This window comes from Microcebus murinus, chromosome X (assembly GCF_040939455.1).
Source record: "Microcebus murinus isolate Inina chromosome X, M.murinus_Inina_mat1.0, whole genome shotgun sequence".
NCBI classification, from domain to species: domain Eukaryota; kingdom Metazoa; phylum Chordata; class Mammalia; order Primates; family Cheirogaleidae; genus Microcebus; species Microcebus murinus.
The window spans coordinates 123,018,216-123,034,218 of NC_134136.1; the positions used below are offsets into that span (position 1 = coordinate 123,018,216).

General features: G+C 37.2%; 1 protein-coding gene across 3 annotated transcripts in view; it reads left to right on the top strand.

Annotated features, from left to right (window-relative positions):
- Positions 1-16,003, top strand: part of CLCN5 (chloride voltage-gated channel 5) — a 191,197-nt gene that overhangs the window by 37,444 nt on the left and 137,750 nt on the right. The window lies entirely within an intron of this gene.

Consider the following 16,003-nt stretch of genomic DNA (forward strand, 5'->3'; position numbering starts at 1 on the left):
TTGTTTTCACATCTTTGCAGTTGTGAATTGTTCTGCTATAAACATTCAAGTGCAGGTATCTTTTTTACAGAATGTCCTTTGTTCCTTTGGGCAGGTGCCCAGTAGTGGGATTGCTGGATCAAATGGTAGTTATACTTTTAGCTCTTTGAGATATTTCCATATTACTTTCCACAGAGGTTGTACTAGTTTGTAGTCTCACCAGCAGCCTAAGAGTGTTCCTATCTCTCTGCATCCATCCATGCCAAAATTTATTTTAGGGGACTTTTTGATAAAAGCCATTCTCAGTAGAGTTAAGTGATACCTCATTGTGGTTTTGATTTGTATTTCCCTGATGATTAGAGATGTTGAGCATTTTTTCATATGTTTGTTGGCCATTAGTCTATCTTCTTTTGAAAAGTTTCTGTTCATGTCATTTGCACACTTTTTAATGGGGTGGTTTGATTTTTTTCTTGCTGATTTTCCTGAGTTCTATATAGATTCTAGTTATCAGCCTTTTATCAGATGTGTAGCATGTGAATATTTTCTCCCATTCTGTAGATTGTTTGCTCTCATGATAGTTTCCTTGACTGTGCAGAAGATTTTTAATTTGATCAGGTACATTTATTTATTTTTGTTGTTGCTGTGATTGCCTTTGGGGTCTTCTTCATAAATTCTTTGCCTAGGCCAATGTCTATAAGAGTTTTTCCAACGTTTTCTTCTAGAATTCTTACAGTTTCATGCCTTAGGTTTAAGTCTGTTATCCACCATGAGTTGATTTTTGTGAGAGGTGAAAGGTACGTATCCTGTTTCAGTGATCTACATGGGGCTATCTGGTTTTCCCAGCACCATTTATTGAATAGGGATTCTTTTCCCCAGTGTATGTTTTTGTCTGCTTTGTCAAAGATTAGATGGCTCTATGAGGATGGTTTCATATCTGGGTTCTTGGATCTGTTTCATTGGTCTGTGTTTCTGTTCTTGTGCCAATGTCCATGCTGTTTTTGTTACTATAGCTTTGTAGTATAGCTTGACGTCTGGTAAATTGATTCCTCCTAATTTGTTCTTTTTGCTTAAGATTGCTTTTGCTATACAGGGTTTTCTCTGGTTCCATACGAAGCATAGAATTATTCTTTCTAGATCTGTGAAAAATGTTGTTGGCATTTTAGTAAGGATTGCCTTGAATCTGTAGATCACTTTGGGTAGTATAGACATTTTAACAATGTTGATTCTGCCGACCCATGAGCAAGGTATGGTTTTCCACCTGTTTATGTCCTCTGCTGTTTCCTTCCTCAGTGTTTCATAATTCTCCCTGTAGAGGTCTTTTACCTCCTTAGTTAAATATATTCCTAGGTACTTTATTTTCTTTGTTGCTATTGTGACGGATATTGAGTCTTTGATTTGGTTCTCAGTTTGTTGTTGGAGAGTGAAGGATAAAACTTGAATATCTTAATCAAAAGTATTAGCTACTAAAGTCACTATTCATATCAAAACATTATTTTAGCCCTGAAAGAGATACATGGGTAAACTCTGCAGTGTAATGGATCATTTTGCAAAAGTATGCTCTATATATGTCTTAAGTATGTGTATTAAATGCACATTAACTGGAGTGGTTATCCTTTTTGAGAATCCAGATTGTCAATGAGATTTGATCATTGTATGCTGTATTAATGAGGCTATGTCATAAGCAGTGATACACTGAAAATTGTGTGTAAAAGCTTAATTCCAAAGGAATTTAGGGTAGCCATGTTAGAGAATATGTAGTAGTGGTTTTCAATCGGGTGCAGTTTTGCCCCTCTGGGGACATTTGGCAATGTCTGGAGATAGTTTTAGTTGTCACAACTATGGGAGGTGTTACTGGCATCTAGTGGAAGGACGCCAGAGAATCTGAAAAATATCCTATGATGTGCATGCAGTCCAGCTGCCTACAACAAAGAATGAGCTGACCCAAGATGTGAAGTTGAGGAACCCTAATCTAGGGAATTTGAGGTAGGGCAGGAGATCCATAGAGATGGTCATTTTTTTTTCTTTTCTTTTTTTTTATTTTGGCATATTATGGGGGTACAGATTTTAAGGTTTCAATAAATGCCCATTTCCCCCCCTCCCCCCAAAAGTCTGAGTCTCCATCATGACCATCCCCCAGATGGTGCACATCTCACTCATTATGTATGTATATACCTGCCCCCCTCCCCCCTCCCACCTGCCCAATACCCTATTACTGTAGTACCTATGTGTCCACTTAGGTGCTACTCAATTAATACCAGTTTGCTGGAGAATATATCTGGTGCTTGTTTTTCCATTCTTGGGGTACTTCACTTAGTAGTATGGGTTCCAGCTCTAACCAGGAAAATATAAGATGTGCTATATCACCGTTGTTTCTTAGAGCTGAACAGTACACCATGGTATACATATACCACATTTTATTAATCCATTCTTGGATTGATGGGCACTTGGGCTGTTTCCACAGCCTTGCAATTATGAATTGTGCTGCTATAAACATTCGAGTGCAGGTGTCTTTTTTGTAGAGTGTCACTGGATCATTTGGGTAGATGCCCAGCAATGGGATTGCTGGATCAAATGGTAGATTCACTTGTATCGCTTTAAGGTATCTCCATATTGCTTTCCACAGAGGTTGAACTAGTTTGCAGTCCCACCAGCAGTGTAGGAGTGTTCCTCTCTCTCCGCAACCATGCCAGCATTTACTGTTTGGAGATTTTTTGATAAAGGCCATTCTCACTGGGGTTAAGTGATATCTCATTGTGGTTTTGATTTACATTTCCCTGATGATTAGAGATGTTGAGCATTTCTTCATATGTTTGTTGGCCATTCTTCTGTCTTCTTTAGAAAAATTTCTGTTCAAGTCCTTTGCCCACTTTTTAATGGGGTTATTTGATTTTTTCTTCCTAATTATCGTGACTTCTAAGTATATTCTAGTTATCAGTCCCTTATCGGATGCATAGGATGCAAAAATTTTCTCCCATTCTGTAGGTTGTCTGTTTACTTTCATGACTATTTCTTTGGCTGTGCAGAAGCTTTGTAGTTTGATCATGTCCCATTTATTTATTTTTGTTGCTGCTGTGATTGCCTTTGGGGACTTCTTCATAAACTCTTTGCCCAGGCCAATGTCTAGGAGAGTGTTTCCAACTTTTTCCTCTAGAGTTCTAGTAGTTTCATATCTTAGGTTTAAGTCTGTTATCCAGCGTGAGTTGGTTTTTGTGAGAGGTGAAAGGTGTGGGTCCTGTTTTAGCCTTCTACAGGTGGCTATCCAGTTTTCCCAGCACCATTTATGGAAGAGGGATTCTTTTCCCCATCGTATGTTTTTGTCTGCTTTGTCAAAGATTAGATGGCTATATGAGGATGGTTTTATATCAGGATTCTTACATCTGTTCCAGTGGTCAATATTCCTGTTTTTGTGCCAATACCATATTGTTTTAATTACTACAGCTTTGTAGTATAGTTTGATATCTGGCATATTAATGCCTCCCATTCTGTTTTTGTTGCCTAGAATTGCTCTTGATATTCAGGGTCTTCTTTGGTTCCATACGAAGTGTAAAATAATTTTTTCTGTATCTGTGAAGAATGCTGATGGGCTTTTAATAGTTATTGCATTGAATCTGTAGATCAGTTTGGGTAGTATAGACATTTTGATGATATTGAGTCTGCCGATCCACGAGCATGGTATGGATTTCCATCTGTTTACATCCTCTGCTATTTCCTTCCTCAGTATTTCATAGTTCTCCCTGTAGAGGTCTTTTACGTCCTTGGTTAAGTAAATTCCTAGGTACTTTAATTTCTTTGTTGCTATTGTGAAGGGAATTGAGTCTTTGATTAGGTTCTCAATTAGATTGTTGTTGGCGTATATGAATGCCTGTGATTTCTGTGTATTGATATTGTATCCTGAGACTTTACTAAATTCATTGATCAGTTCCAGGAGTTTCTTGGTTGAATCCTTGGGGTTTTCTAGATACAATATCATATCATCAGCAAACAGTGAAAGTTTGATCTCTTCTGCCCCTATTTGGATACCTTTGATTCCATTTTCCTGTCTGATTGCTGTAGCCAAGACTTCCAGCACTATGTTGAACAGAAGTGGAGATAGTGGGCAGCCTTGTCTGGTTCCAGTTCTAAGTGGGAATGATTTCAATTTTTCCCCATTCAGTATGATGTTGGCTATGGGTCTGTCATATATGGCTTGTATCATTTTTAGGTATGTCCCTTCTATGCCTATTTTCTTAAGTGTTCGTAACATGAAAGGGTGTTGAATTTTGTCAAAAGCTTTTTCTGCATCTATTCAAAGAATCATGTGGTCTTTGTTTTTGCTTCTGTTTATGTGGTGAATTGCATTTATAGATTTACGTATGTTGAACCATCCCTGCATCCCTGGGATGAAGCCCACTTGGTCGTGGTGGATTATTTTTTTGATAAGTGTCTGGATTCGGTTAGCTAAGATTTTGTTGAAAATTTTTGCATCTATATTCATTAGGGATATTGGTCTGTAGTTTTCTTTTTTTGTTGCATCCTTTCCTGGTTTTGGTATCAGAGTAATATTCGCTTCATAAAAGGTGTCGGAGAGGTTTCCGTTCTTCTCAATGTTGTGGAATAGTTTCTGCAGGATAGGTACTAGTTCTTCTTTGTAAATATGGTAAAATTCAGGTGTAAGGCCATCTGGACAGGGACTTTTCTTTTTAGGGAGATTTTTAATCCCTGTTTCTATTTCAGCTGTTGAGATTGGTCTGTTCAGGGAATCTATTTCTTCCTGGTTGAGCCTAGGGAGGCTGTGTGTTTCTAGAAATTTGTCCATTTCCTCTACATGTTCCAGTTTGTGTGCATAAAGATTTTTGTAGTATTCATAAATTGTATCTTGTATCTCTTTGGGATCAGTTGTGATATCTCCTTTTTTATTCCTGATGGAGCTTATCAGAGATTTCTCTTTTCTGCTTTTCGTTAGCTTAGCCAATGGTGTGTCAATTTTGTTTATTTTTTCAAAGAACCAACTTTTTGTTTTATTAATCTCCTGAATAGCTTTCCTGTTTTCAATTTCGTTTAGTTCTGATTAGATCTTGTTGATTTCACTTCTTCTGCTGGGTTCGGGGTTGGTCTGTTCTTCTTTTTCCAGCTCTTTGAGTCATTTCATTAGATTGTCTATTTGTGATCTTCTTGTCTTTTGCTTATAGGCATTTATGGAGATAAACTTTCCTCTCAGAACTGCTTTAGCTGTGTCCCAGAGGAGTTGATAACTTGTCTCTCCATTGTCGTTTTCTTCATAGAAGTTTTTAATTTCCGTCTTGATTTCTTCATTTACGAAGTAATCATTTAGTAGGAGGTTGTTTAATTTCCACGTTTTTGTGTAGAAATGTGTGTTTCTGTTAGGGTTGATTTCTAGTTTTATTCCACTGTGATCTGAGAAGGTACATGGTATGATTTCTATTTTTTTAAATTTCTTGAGATTTTCTTTGTGTCCTAGGATATGATCAATCTTAGAGAATGTCCCGTGAGCTGATGAGAAGAACGTATATTCAGTGGATTTTGGGTAGAATGTTCTGTAGATGTCTGTCAGACCCAATTGTTCTAGAGTTTTGTTTAAGTCCATTATTTCTTTATTAATTTTCTGTTTAGAAGATCTGTCTCGTGCCGTCAGTGGGGTGTTGAAATCTCCGGCGATTATGGAGTTGCTATTAATCCATTTGCTTAGCTCCAGTAAGGTTTGCTTTATGAATCTGGGTGCACCTAAGTTGGGTGCATATATATTTAAAATTGTTATCTCTTCTTGTTGGACTGTGCCCTTCACCATTATATAATGACCCTCTTTGTCTTTTACTACTTTTGTTGGTTTAAAAACTAAATCGTCTGAAATTAGAACGGCCACACCAGCCTTCTTTTGGCTTCTATTTGCTTGGAATATTGATCTCCACCCTTTTATTTTTAGTCTATATGCATCCTTGCAGGTTAGATGTGTTTCCTGAAGACAGCATATACTTGGCCTGTATTTTCTTATCCATTCAGCCAGCCTATGTCTCTTGAGTGGAGAGTTTAAGCCATTCACATTTATTGAGAAACTGATAGGTAAGGTAGATTACTGATCATTCTGTTGGGTTGGATGTTGTTGCTATGATTTCTGTCTTGAGCCATTGTAATATCTGGCCTTTAATATCTTTGGGTTTTGGTTGTTTTTATATTCGTCGGTTATTATTATGATGTTCTGTGCATAACGCTGTTTTAAGTACTTCTTGTAGGGCTGGTGTTGTCTTGGTGAATTCTCTGAGTCTTTGCTTGTCTGAGAATGTTTTTATTTCTCCTTCATATACGAAGCTTAGTTTTGAAGGGAATGATATTCTAGGCTGGGCATTGTTTTGTTTCAAAAGAGTGAGAATGGGGCCCCAGTCTCTCCTTGCTTGTAAAGTCTCATTTGAGAAGTCTGATGTTATTCGAATTGGCTTTCCCTTGTATGTTACTTGCTTCTTTTGTCTTGTAGCTCTTAGAAGGGCCTCTTTAGTTGATACTTTGGTCAGTCTGATGACTGCATGTCGTGACGTCTTCCTGTCTGCGTTGAATCTCCCAGGGGTCCTCTGAGCTTCTTGAACTTGTATATCAAGATTTTGAGCAAGACCTGGGAAATTTTCCTCTATTATTTCTTCAAACAGCTTGTCCAACCCTTGAGTGTTGTCTTCTTCCCCTTCTTGTAACCCTATGACCCTCACATTAGGTTTCTTCACATAATCCCACAGCTCTTGTAGGCTTTGCTCTTTTCTCTTATTTCTCTGCTCTATTTCTGTGACTGATTTATTTAATTGGAGGGTGTTATCTTTAAGCTCTGAGATTCTTTCTTCTGTTTCATCTACCCTGTTCTTTAGACTTTCCAATGTATTTTGTAGTTCCTTGAATTGATTCTTCATTTCCAGGAGTTCGGTTACACTTTTCTTCAATGTGTCTATTTGTTTTCCCATATCCTGGAGACTTTTTGTGGTTTCTTTGTGTTGGTTATTGAGTTGTTGTTGCAGCTGTGTGAGTGTTCTTATGATCCACATACGAAATTCCTCTTCTGTCATATTGGTTGCCTGATTTTGGTTGGTGTCCGTTTCCAGGGGGCTGGTACTCCTCTTTGGGGGTGTGTTTTCCGTTTGGTTCTTCATATTTCCTGAGTTCTTTCGCTGATTTCTTCCCATGTCGATCAGTTGTTGTTTCTTTCCTTAGGTTATTGTTTGGGTATTCATACACCTTGTTTAGTTTCTGAGGCGTTAGGTGGTGTCCTTGCCACTGGTCTCCGGGTTGCTTCGGTGGTGTCAGCCTCCAGTTCTTCTCCGCAGCCTCCTCCCTTGGAGTCTCCCGGAGTCTCAAGTACCCCTCCTTCTGGCCCTTGTCCGCTGTATGCTCGTCTTCTTGCTTCTTTCCTGTAATTTCTGCTAGAATCTGTCTTTTCTGCAGAGACACTTTGTCTGGCGGTGTTATTCGTCCGCCATCTTGCTCCACCCCCAGAGATGGTCATTGATGGTCCTTTGTGTTAATGCTGATGTCTTATAATTCTTAACCTTGCTACCTAGTTGAAAGCTGGAGGATATTGCTTGGATTTCAGTAATAGCAGTATGAATATCAGATAGACGAACCATTTCTTTGCTTTTCTAGGTATTCTTGTTATTTGAATATTAAATTATCCCAAAACTTTGTCAATGCTCATTTTTGGAAGGGGAACTTATTGCCAGAGCATTCAAGAGAGATAAACATGAATGATAAGACTTGATGTAATTTTATCTTGAGTTATTACATTTTAATGCTTAGTCTTAAATACCATATGTGAACTTATCTTAAACTGAGGTATAGCTTAAGAGTTTAAATGGGTTGCCGGAGGTCACGTAGTGATTTATTCATAGACCCAAGGTCAGAAATCTGGTTTTTCGATCCCCAGGCTATTGTTCCTTCAATTTGGCTATTGCTTCTGGGTCACATCTCTGCTTTGAGTCTCCTGAAGAACACAATTAAGTATGTCAAAGATTGGAAGGTCTTACGTGCTGGGCATTTTGTAAATTTATATAAGAATATTCAATATTACCAGTAATCTTTTTAAATAGCAATAAAAATAATCCAAAATAATGCAGAGTAAAACATAAGAAGTTATACTTTATCACCTATTAAAACTGATGAAATATCGCAGCAAATGGGGACGGAGCTTAAAGGAAGTGGTAGGGTAAAAGGATTATTTTTTTAAATTTTTTTATTTTAGCGTATTATGGGGGTACAAGTGTTAAGGTTACTTATATTTCCCATGCCCCCTTTCCCCCTTCGAGTAAGAGCTTCAAGCATGTCCATCCCCCAAACGTTGCACATCTTACTCGTTGTGGTTATATATACCCATCCCCTCCTCCCCCCTCCCACCCTCCCAACACCCGATAAATGTTACTCCTATATGTCCACTTAGGTGTTGATCCGTTAATACCAATTTGCTGGTGATTACATGTGGTGCTTGTTTTTCCATTCTTGAGGTACTTCACTTAGTAGAATGGGTTCCAGCTCTATCCAGAAAAATACAAGAGATGCTATATCACCATTGTTTCTTAAAGCTGAGTAGTATTTCATGGTATACATATAGCACATTTTATTAATCCACTCATGAATTGATGGGCACTTGGGTTGTTTCCACAGCTTTGTAATTGTGAATTGTGCTGCTATAAACATTCGAGTGCAGATGTCTTTTTCATAAAGTGCCTTTTGATCTTTTGGGTAGATGCCCAGTAGTGGAATTGCTGGATCAAATGGTAGATCTACTCGTATCGCTTTGAGGTGTCTCCATATTGCTTTCCACAGAGGTTGAACTAGTTTGCAGTCCCACAAGCAGTGTAGGAGTGTTCCTCTCTCTCCGCATCCATGCTAGCATTTGTTGTTTGGAGACTTTTTGATAAAGGCCATTCTCACTGGAGTTAAGTGATATCTCATTGTGGTTCTGATTTGCATTTCCCTAATGATTAGAGATGTTGAACATTTTTTCACATGTTTGTTGGCCATTATTCTGTCTTCTTTGGAGAAGTTTCTGTTCATGTCCTTTGCCCATTTTTTGATAGGGTTGTTTGATTTTTTTCTTGCTGGTTTTCCCAAGTTCTAAATAGATTCTAGTTATCAGCCCTTTATCAGATGTGTAGCTTGCAAAAATTTTCTCCCATTCTGTGGGTTGTCTGTTTGCTCTCTTGATAGTTTCTTTGGCTGTGCAGAAGCTTTTAAATTTGATCAGGTCCGATTTGTTTATTTTTGTTGCTGTTGTGATTGCCTTTGGGCTATTCTTCATAAATTCTTTGCCTAGGCCAATGTCTAGAAGAGTATTTCCAACATTTTCTTCTAGAATTCTAATAGTTTCACACCTAAGGTTCAAGTCTGTTACGCAGCGTGAGTTGGTTTTTGTGAGAGGTGGAAGGTGTGGGTCTTGTTTCAGTCTTCTACATGTGGCTATCCAGTTTTCCCAGCACCATTTATTGAATAAGGATTCATTCCCCCAGTGTATGTTTTTGTCTGCTTTGTCAAAGATTAGTTAGTTGGCTATATGTGGATGGTTTTATATCTGGGTTCTCTGTTCTGTTCCACTGGTCAAACAGATGGAATAATATACCATCCTCATGGGTCGGCAGAATCAACATTGTTAAAATGTCTATACTACCCAAAGTTACTTACAGAGTCAATGCAATCCCTATTCAAAATACCATCATCATTTTTCACAGATATAGAAAAAATAATTTTACTCTTCGTATGGTACCAGAGAAGACCCCATATAGCAAAATCAATCCTAGCCAATAAAAACAAAATAGGAGGTATCAATTTACCAGACTTCAAACTATACTACAAGGGGATAGTCATTAAAACAGCTTTTTACTGGCACAAGAACAGGACTATTAATATAACACAGCTGGATGACATTTCTCTAAGCTACCATTTTGAAGAATGTTGCTGTTTGGACTGACTCCCAAACTACATTTGGCTAGCACTTTGGAATTTTAAATGGGTAAAAAGTATGATTTTCCATTGCTCCCAGCTGCCCTTCATGGTTTAATAGACACCTATTTAAAAGACAGAGAGTAGAACCAGCATTGATTTGCTTTATGAACTTGGGAAATACACTTGTTTTTTTGGCTCAGTTTTGTCATAAATGGATTATGATGAGGAGGATAGTGGTAGTTAATATTTATTGAGCCCTTATAGTTTGCCAGGTACTACTGTTTTAAGTCCTTTACACATATTATATTGTTATTAATAAATATAAGTACAGCTTTATAAAGTAAATACTATTATCTTCCTCCTTTTAAAATTGAGGAAACAGAGGCAAAGAGAAATTAAGTAACTAGCTTTCACAGCTCATAAGTCATGCCTGGTATGAATGGAGATATGCTGGAAGTGTAAAATACATACGAGGTTTCAAAGACTTAGCGGTGATAAAAAGGATGTAAAATATCTCAATATTTTTTTATTGGTTACATGTAAAAATGATAATATTTTAGATATATTGTGTTGAATAAAATATAATATTAAAGTTAATTTCATTCTTTTTTTGTACTTAATGTGGCTTCTGGAAAATTTTAAATTTCATAAGTAGCTCACATTTTTATATTTGTTACATGGTGCTGCTCTTTAGAGTTTTATCAAGATAGCTCCTCTAGGTGGACAGTATCTCATCCTTATATTACATACATGAGACTAAAAGCTGAGGAAGCCAAAAAAGTTAAGTACATTGGGTAAAGTTGCTGCTATAACTATTATGTCTCCAAGGTGGACATTAGGCCTATTCTTTAATGCTTGCATTATTTAGGGGTGGGGAACAAGGAAGCTTTTAAATTTAGGTACATTCTAAAGTTTTAGTCTCATATACATTTATTGAATAACTGTGTAAGGCCCTGTGGATCATATACAAATAAATGACTTGGACCTTGCCATCCAAGAGCTTATAATCTAGTAAAAGAACATGTATACAAAATCACATATAATGAGTGGTAGAAACAAAGAGTTTAGAATTTTAAGAGAACAAGAGGTTATTTGCAGCTTGGGTGAGGAGGGAAGGTTTAAGAAGGAGGTGACAATTGAGCTGGTTGGAGAAGGAAGGGGATAGTATTTGAATAGAAGTTCCCTCTATACACAAAATGACATGCAGAACTAGGTGACAGGTCACTGAGCTGGTGTGGTTTTTGATTCGCCAAACAGAAGCACTGTGTAGCACAAAATAGAGATAGGTCATATACCTTGAAATGTGGATTTTTATTAAGGACTCATTGTGTTGATATGCCTTCCTCATCAGACCCGTTTCTTGCATGTACATAGAAACTTCCCATCATAGAGCAGACTACTTATGTAAGTCTTTTGATGCCGAGCACCTGGATCAGCCAGACAGCAAGTGTTGAATAAACACATAGCTATTGCTTGTGTATATGTTTCTAGGCAGGCAGACAAATCGTTTTTATGCTGTGGTTAAAATGGCCACACCTTGAAATTTAGATTTAACTTGAATTTTTTCTTGTCTAATCTCTGAAGCAAATAATTGTAGTTACCTCCATGGGGAAGAGTAAGCAAGGGGTCAGAAAGAGACCAGAAATATTACTCCAATAGAAGCTTCTCTACCTTGAAGTGGGAAAAGTAGAAAAAAATATTCCCCTCACCTTACCAATTCAATTCTGGCCTTTCCTTCCAGCTACCAATTGTACATCAAATTGATTGGTTTGGTTTTGTGTGGAAGTCATTTGGAATTTTAAAAAATTGAAAAAAAAGGAATATTGCTTTCAAGACAAAATCTGGAAAGAAAAGAATTCTATAGCCTTAAGTAAATAGTAGAGACTCTCCAGTCTAAATGTGTAGGTGGGGTGCCTTTGTCTTCTAGGTGGTTGGTTTTTTGATTTGTTTGTTGTATGCTAATAGAGTTTCACCCTATTAATGTAGAATATGCTACAGTGACTCCTTCCTGCTCTCCAGAGGATATAATACAGTTAATTAGGTTTTCCTTTTATAGAATACTAAAATGTTAAAGCTACAAAGGGGTACTCTTGTACAATGTTAGAGTAGCTAAATCCCTTAATCAGAAATGACAGCCCATCTCTTTAAAAAAACAAAAATCAATGTAATATGTTCTTGTTATAACCAGTTTTTTAAAATTAGAAAATACAAATAAAAAAATTTAATATCCCAAATTTAGAAAGAGAGAACCATTGTTAACATCTGTGTGTATAACCTACTAGATCCTCTGTGTGTGTGTAACTTTAATAATAAAATTGATTATAGCATTTTATAAGCTGCCCTTTTGCATCTTTACATTGTGGATCTATTTTTATATTATCAGCTCTTCATCTACAATAACGCTTTTGACTATTCTATTTTATTGCTATACCGTAAGTTAATTAACCAATCCACTGTTGTTGGATATTTGTTTCCAGTTGTTCCCTGTCAATACAAGTGATGCAGTGAATATCCTTATACTTTTGTGTACATCCTTAACTGTTTCTTTGGTATAAATTATAAAGAGTAGAATTGGATAGATAGGAGGGTAAAAGTTGATCAATGTACATCCTCACTGGTAGTTCACTGAACTCTTTCCAATCCTGTGTATCATTAATTGGAAAATACTTGCCAACTTGATAAATCAAAAAGGGATTTTGGTTGTGGTATATTCTTTAATTACTAGTAAATTGAATTTTTTCATATGTTAATATTATCGATAGTTCCTTATTGGGTAGTCACTTTTTTTTTTTTTTTTTTTTGGAGACAGAGTCTCACTTTGTTTCTCTGGCTAGAGTGCTGTGGCATCAGCCTAGTTCACAGCAACCTCCAGCTCCTGGGCTCAAGCGATCCTCCTGCCTCAGCCTCCCGAGTACCTGGGACTACAGGGATGCACCACCATGCCTGGCTAATTTTTTCTATCTATATTTTTAGTTGTCCAGATAATTTCTATTTTTAGTAGAGATAGGGTCTCGCTTTTATTCAGGCAGGTCTTGAACTCCTGACCTCAAGCAATCCTCCCGCCTCAGTTTCCCAGAGTGTTAGGATTACAGGCCTGAGCCACTGTGCCTGGCAAGTCACTTTTTAAATGATTTATAAGTTATTTAATTATTAAGGATAGTAATTCTTTGTCATAATGTTGAACATGTTTCTTCTCAGTTTTGATATTTGCTTTGTAATTGATTTGTTTTTAATGTCTATAAATTTTCCATTTTTATATACTCAGATGTATCAGCCTTTTCCTTTATGGTTTATATTTTACATGTCTGTTATCACAGAGCAAGGAATTCTAAGGGCTGAGTAGATGTGCCCACCTAGAATTCCTGCCTGCTTCTTCTAGACTACGCTCCAGATACTTGAAAGCTGAGGATTCCCTGTTCCATGTGCTTACAGGGCTTGTAAGGGCCTCTCCCCCGAGTCTGTCCTCTCAAGGGGGAACTGTGCCATAGGTTTGAGCTTTCCTATGTCTAAGGGGTGCTTGTTTGGTGGAAGAAGTATGTGGGTAGAGCTTGGATGTGTGGACTGTGTGGTCTACACATGGGAAAGAAGGGGGATTAAGAGCCCACATTTATATTCTTGCCCCTGGCCTTGCAAATTTTAGGGATGGACCTATTTCTCATAGTAATAGTTATGATTTTAATTACGTTTAAATCTTGAATCCATCTGGCATTTCCTTTGGGATAAGATGATATAAAAAATAAAAATTTTCCCCCAAATGCCACCCCTCTTATAGATGGGAAAACTGAGCCTTAGGTTGTAATTGATCCAGAATCACTGGGCTGGTTAGTGGTAGAGCTGTTTCTTATGACTTACAGACTAGTGCTTATTCTTTTGAGGCATATAGACCTGGGTTTGACTCTGTGGTCTGTTACTAATTTGCCTTTCATGTTATGTAGGACAGGCCACTTAACCTCCCAGAGTCTCTAATGAAGTAAATAAGAGAATCCTACCTGCCACTAATCCCTGCCCCACCACCATTCCACCCAGCTAGATGCATTTTCCAGGTTTTGCCCCTGACCTCACCCTCATGCCTCAGGCCACCGACTGACTGTTGCCTACGTGTCTAAAGCAGTTGAAACTCTATGGCCCTTAGTTGCAACCTCTGCTCCTTAAGCTCCAGTTAGAATCCCAAGGATGGGAATCTGCAGACATTTGTAGACACCTACTTAAGCAGGTATATTTTACAGAGTTGGCATTTGTTTTTAGCTGTTTATAGTTGCCACACCCCCACTTCCCCATGAGGTGCCATAAGCATAACCATTGGTAAAAGTCTGAGATAATTTGAGTACTTCTGAATATAGGTTGTTTATTATGATGACCTTAGTACATTTTCCATGGTCCAATTTATTTTTCAGACATTCATCTAGATTTGACTCCATATTTTATATTCTGTCTCTACTTTTGATGATATACTGTGTACTCTGAAGACAGTTCAACCTAGCAACTATTAAACTGACTTTCAATATGGCAGGTTTCTTTCCTTTTAAATCTTTAATGATGGGAAACTCTACTGCTCTATTTCCCCAGAGGTAGAAATCTCAATTTATATGGTTTGAGTTGGGAGAATTCCTTAATTAAAACTGTCAAACTATAGTGAACTTTGCGATTTTAATATATGTTGCGTCAGTTGATGACGGCAGGGATTGGAATAGGAAATAGAACACAGATACTTTTGTAATTCAGTTATGATGACGCTGATATTCTAATGGATCTTCAAATTGCAAATTTTGGTAAAACCAAAACCAATCCCAATGCATATAGAACTATACCACTATTCCAAAGGTCTATCCTAATTCTTTGAGCCTGATGCTCTTGCCTTCACTCTGAAATAACCTGCTTTAGGGCCTTAGAACTAAACCAGAACCATGCCACTTCCAGAAGAACTCTGTGCTGGGTTTTGAATCCAAACCAGCCTATCATCCAAGATTCCTAGAATCCTATTATCTTAGCTTTGATCTAGTACCACTTCCAACTGAGGTTAGCAAGCCATTCACCCTGCAATGACCTTAGCAGGTGATTGTTCCAGTTACCCTACAAGCAATGGCTCTAGACTCAGGCTCCCTGAATTTGAATTCTAGCTCTTGACCAGGTGTGGTATAGCCTTGGGCAGATCATTTTACTCCTCTGGGTTTTAGTTCTCTCATCTGTAAAATGGGAATAATATTAATAGGATTTACCTCACAGGACTGTTGTGATGATTAAATCACATGATAAATGTATAGTGCTTATTATTTCTACTAGGATATTCTGGTTGTTTTTGATGTTGTTATTCTATTGTCATGGAGATTGAAATGCTTGGAAATCCTTTCTTATATTGAACTGAAATCTGTCTCTGTAATCTCTAACCACTGTGGCTGCACAGAATAAAATCTAACCCTTTCCTCATTTGCCAGCCTTCCAGATATTAGGCAGATAAGGACACAAGTATAAAACACATTGTAAGCTATAAAGTGCCATGTTACCTACAATGAGGTAGTCAATATTATTATATTATAGCCTACTTGTCCCTTCTACCTGCCACGTCTTATCTTTTCCAGGCTACATATCTTGCGTTCTGATGTTCTTTATATAACAAGATTTCTAGATACTTTTTTTTCAAAGAAATTAACTTTTATTTAAAAGATGACTACATTTCCCCACATGTATCTTCTAAGAACTCTATACTATACAATAACCTGCTTAACCATTGTCCCAATACCAAAATTTCTAATAGCAAATTGTACAATTGCTCTAGGTAATAAATAAGGGTTTCCTTCTCTGATTAAGGGAATAATTGAATAAGTTTAACACAAAAATCACACTTTAAGCTTTTAAGGTTTCACAGATGTATTTCAAATACAGGTTTTGTAGGAATCCACGAGCTTTTCATCTCTAAAAATGACTAAATTTTTAAAGTTCAAAAATTCTGTACTTCCAAAGAAATGGGCAAGTGTTTTCTATACCTTCAAACTTTCTAAACTCAACTATTTGACTGCTCCATGCCACCCCAGACAAACCTGACATGACTGAACTACTTCAAGTGTTACTATTAATATTTTCCCCAAAAGAAAGTTAAAAAAAGGGGGAGCTCATCATAAAT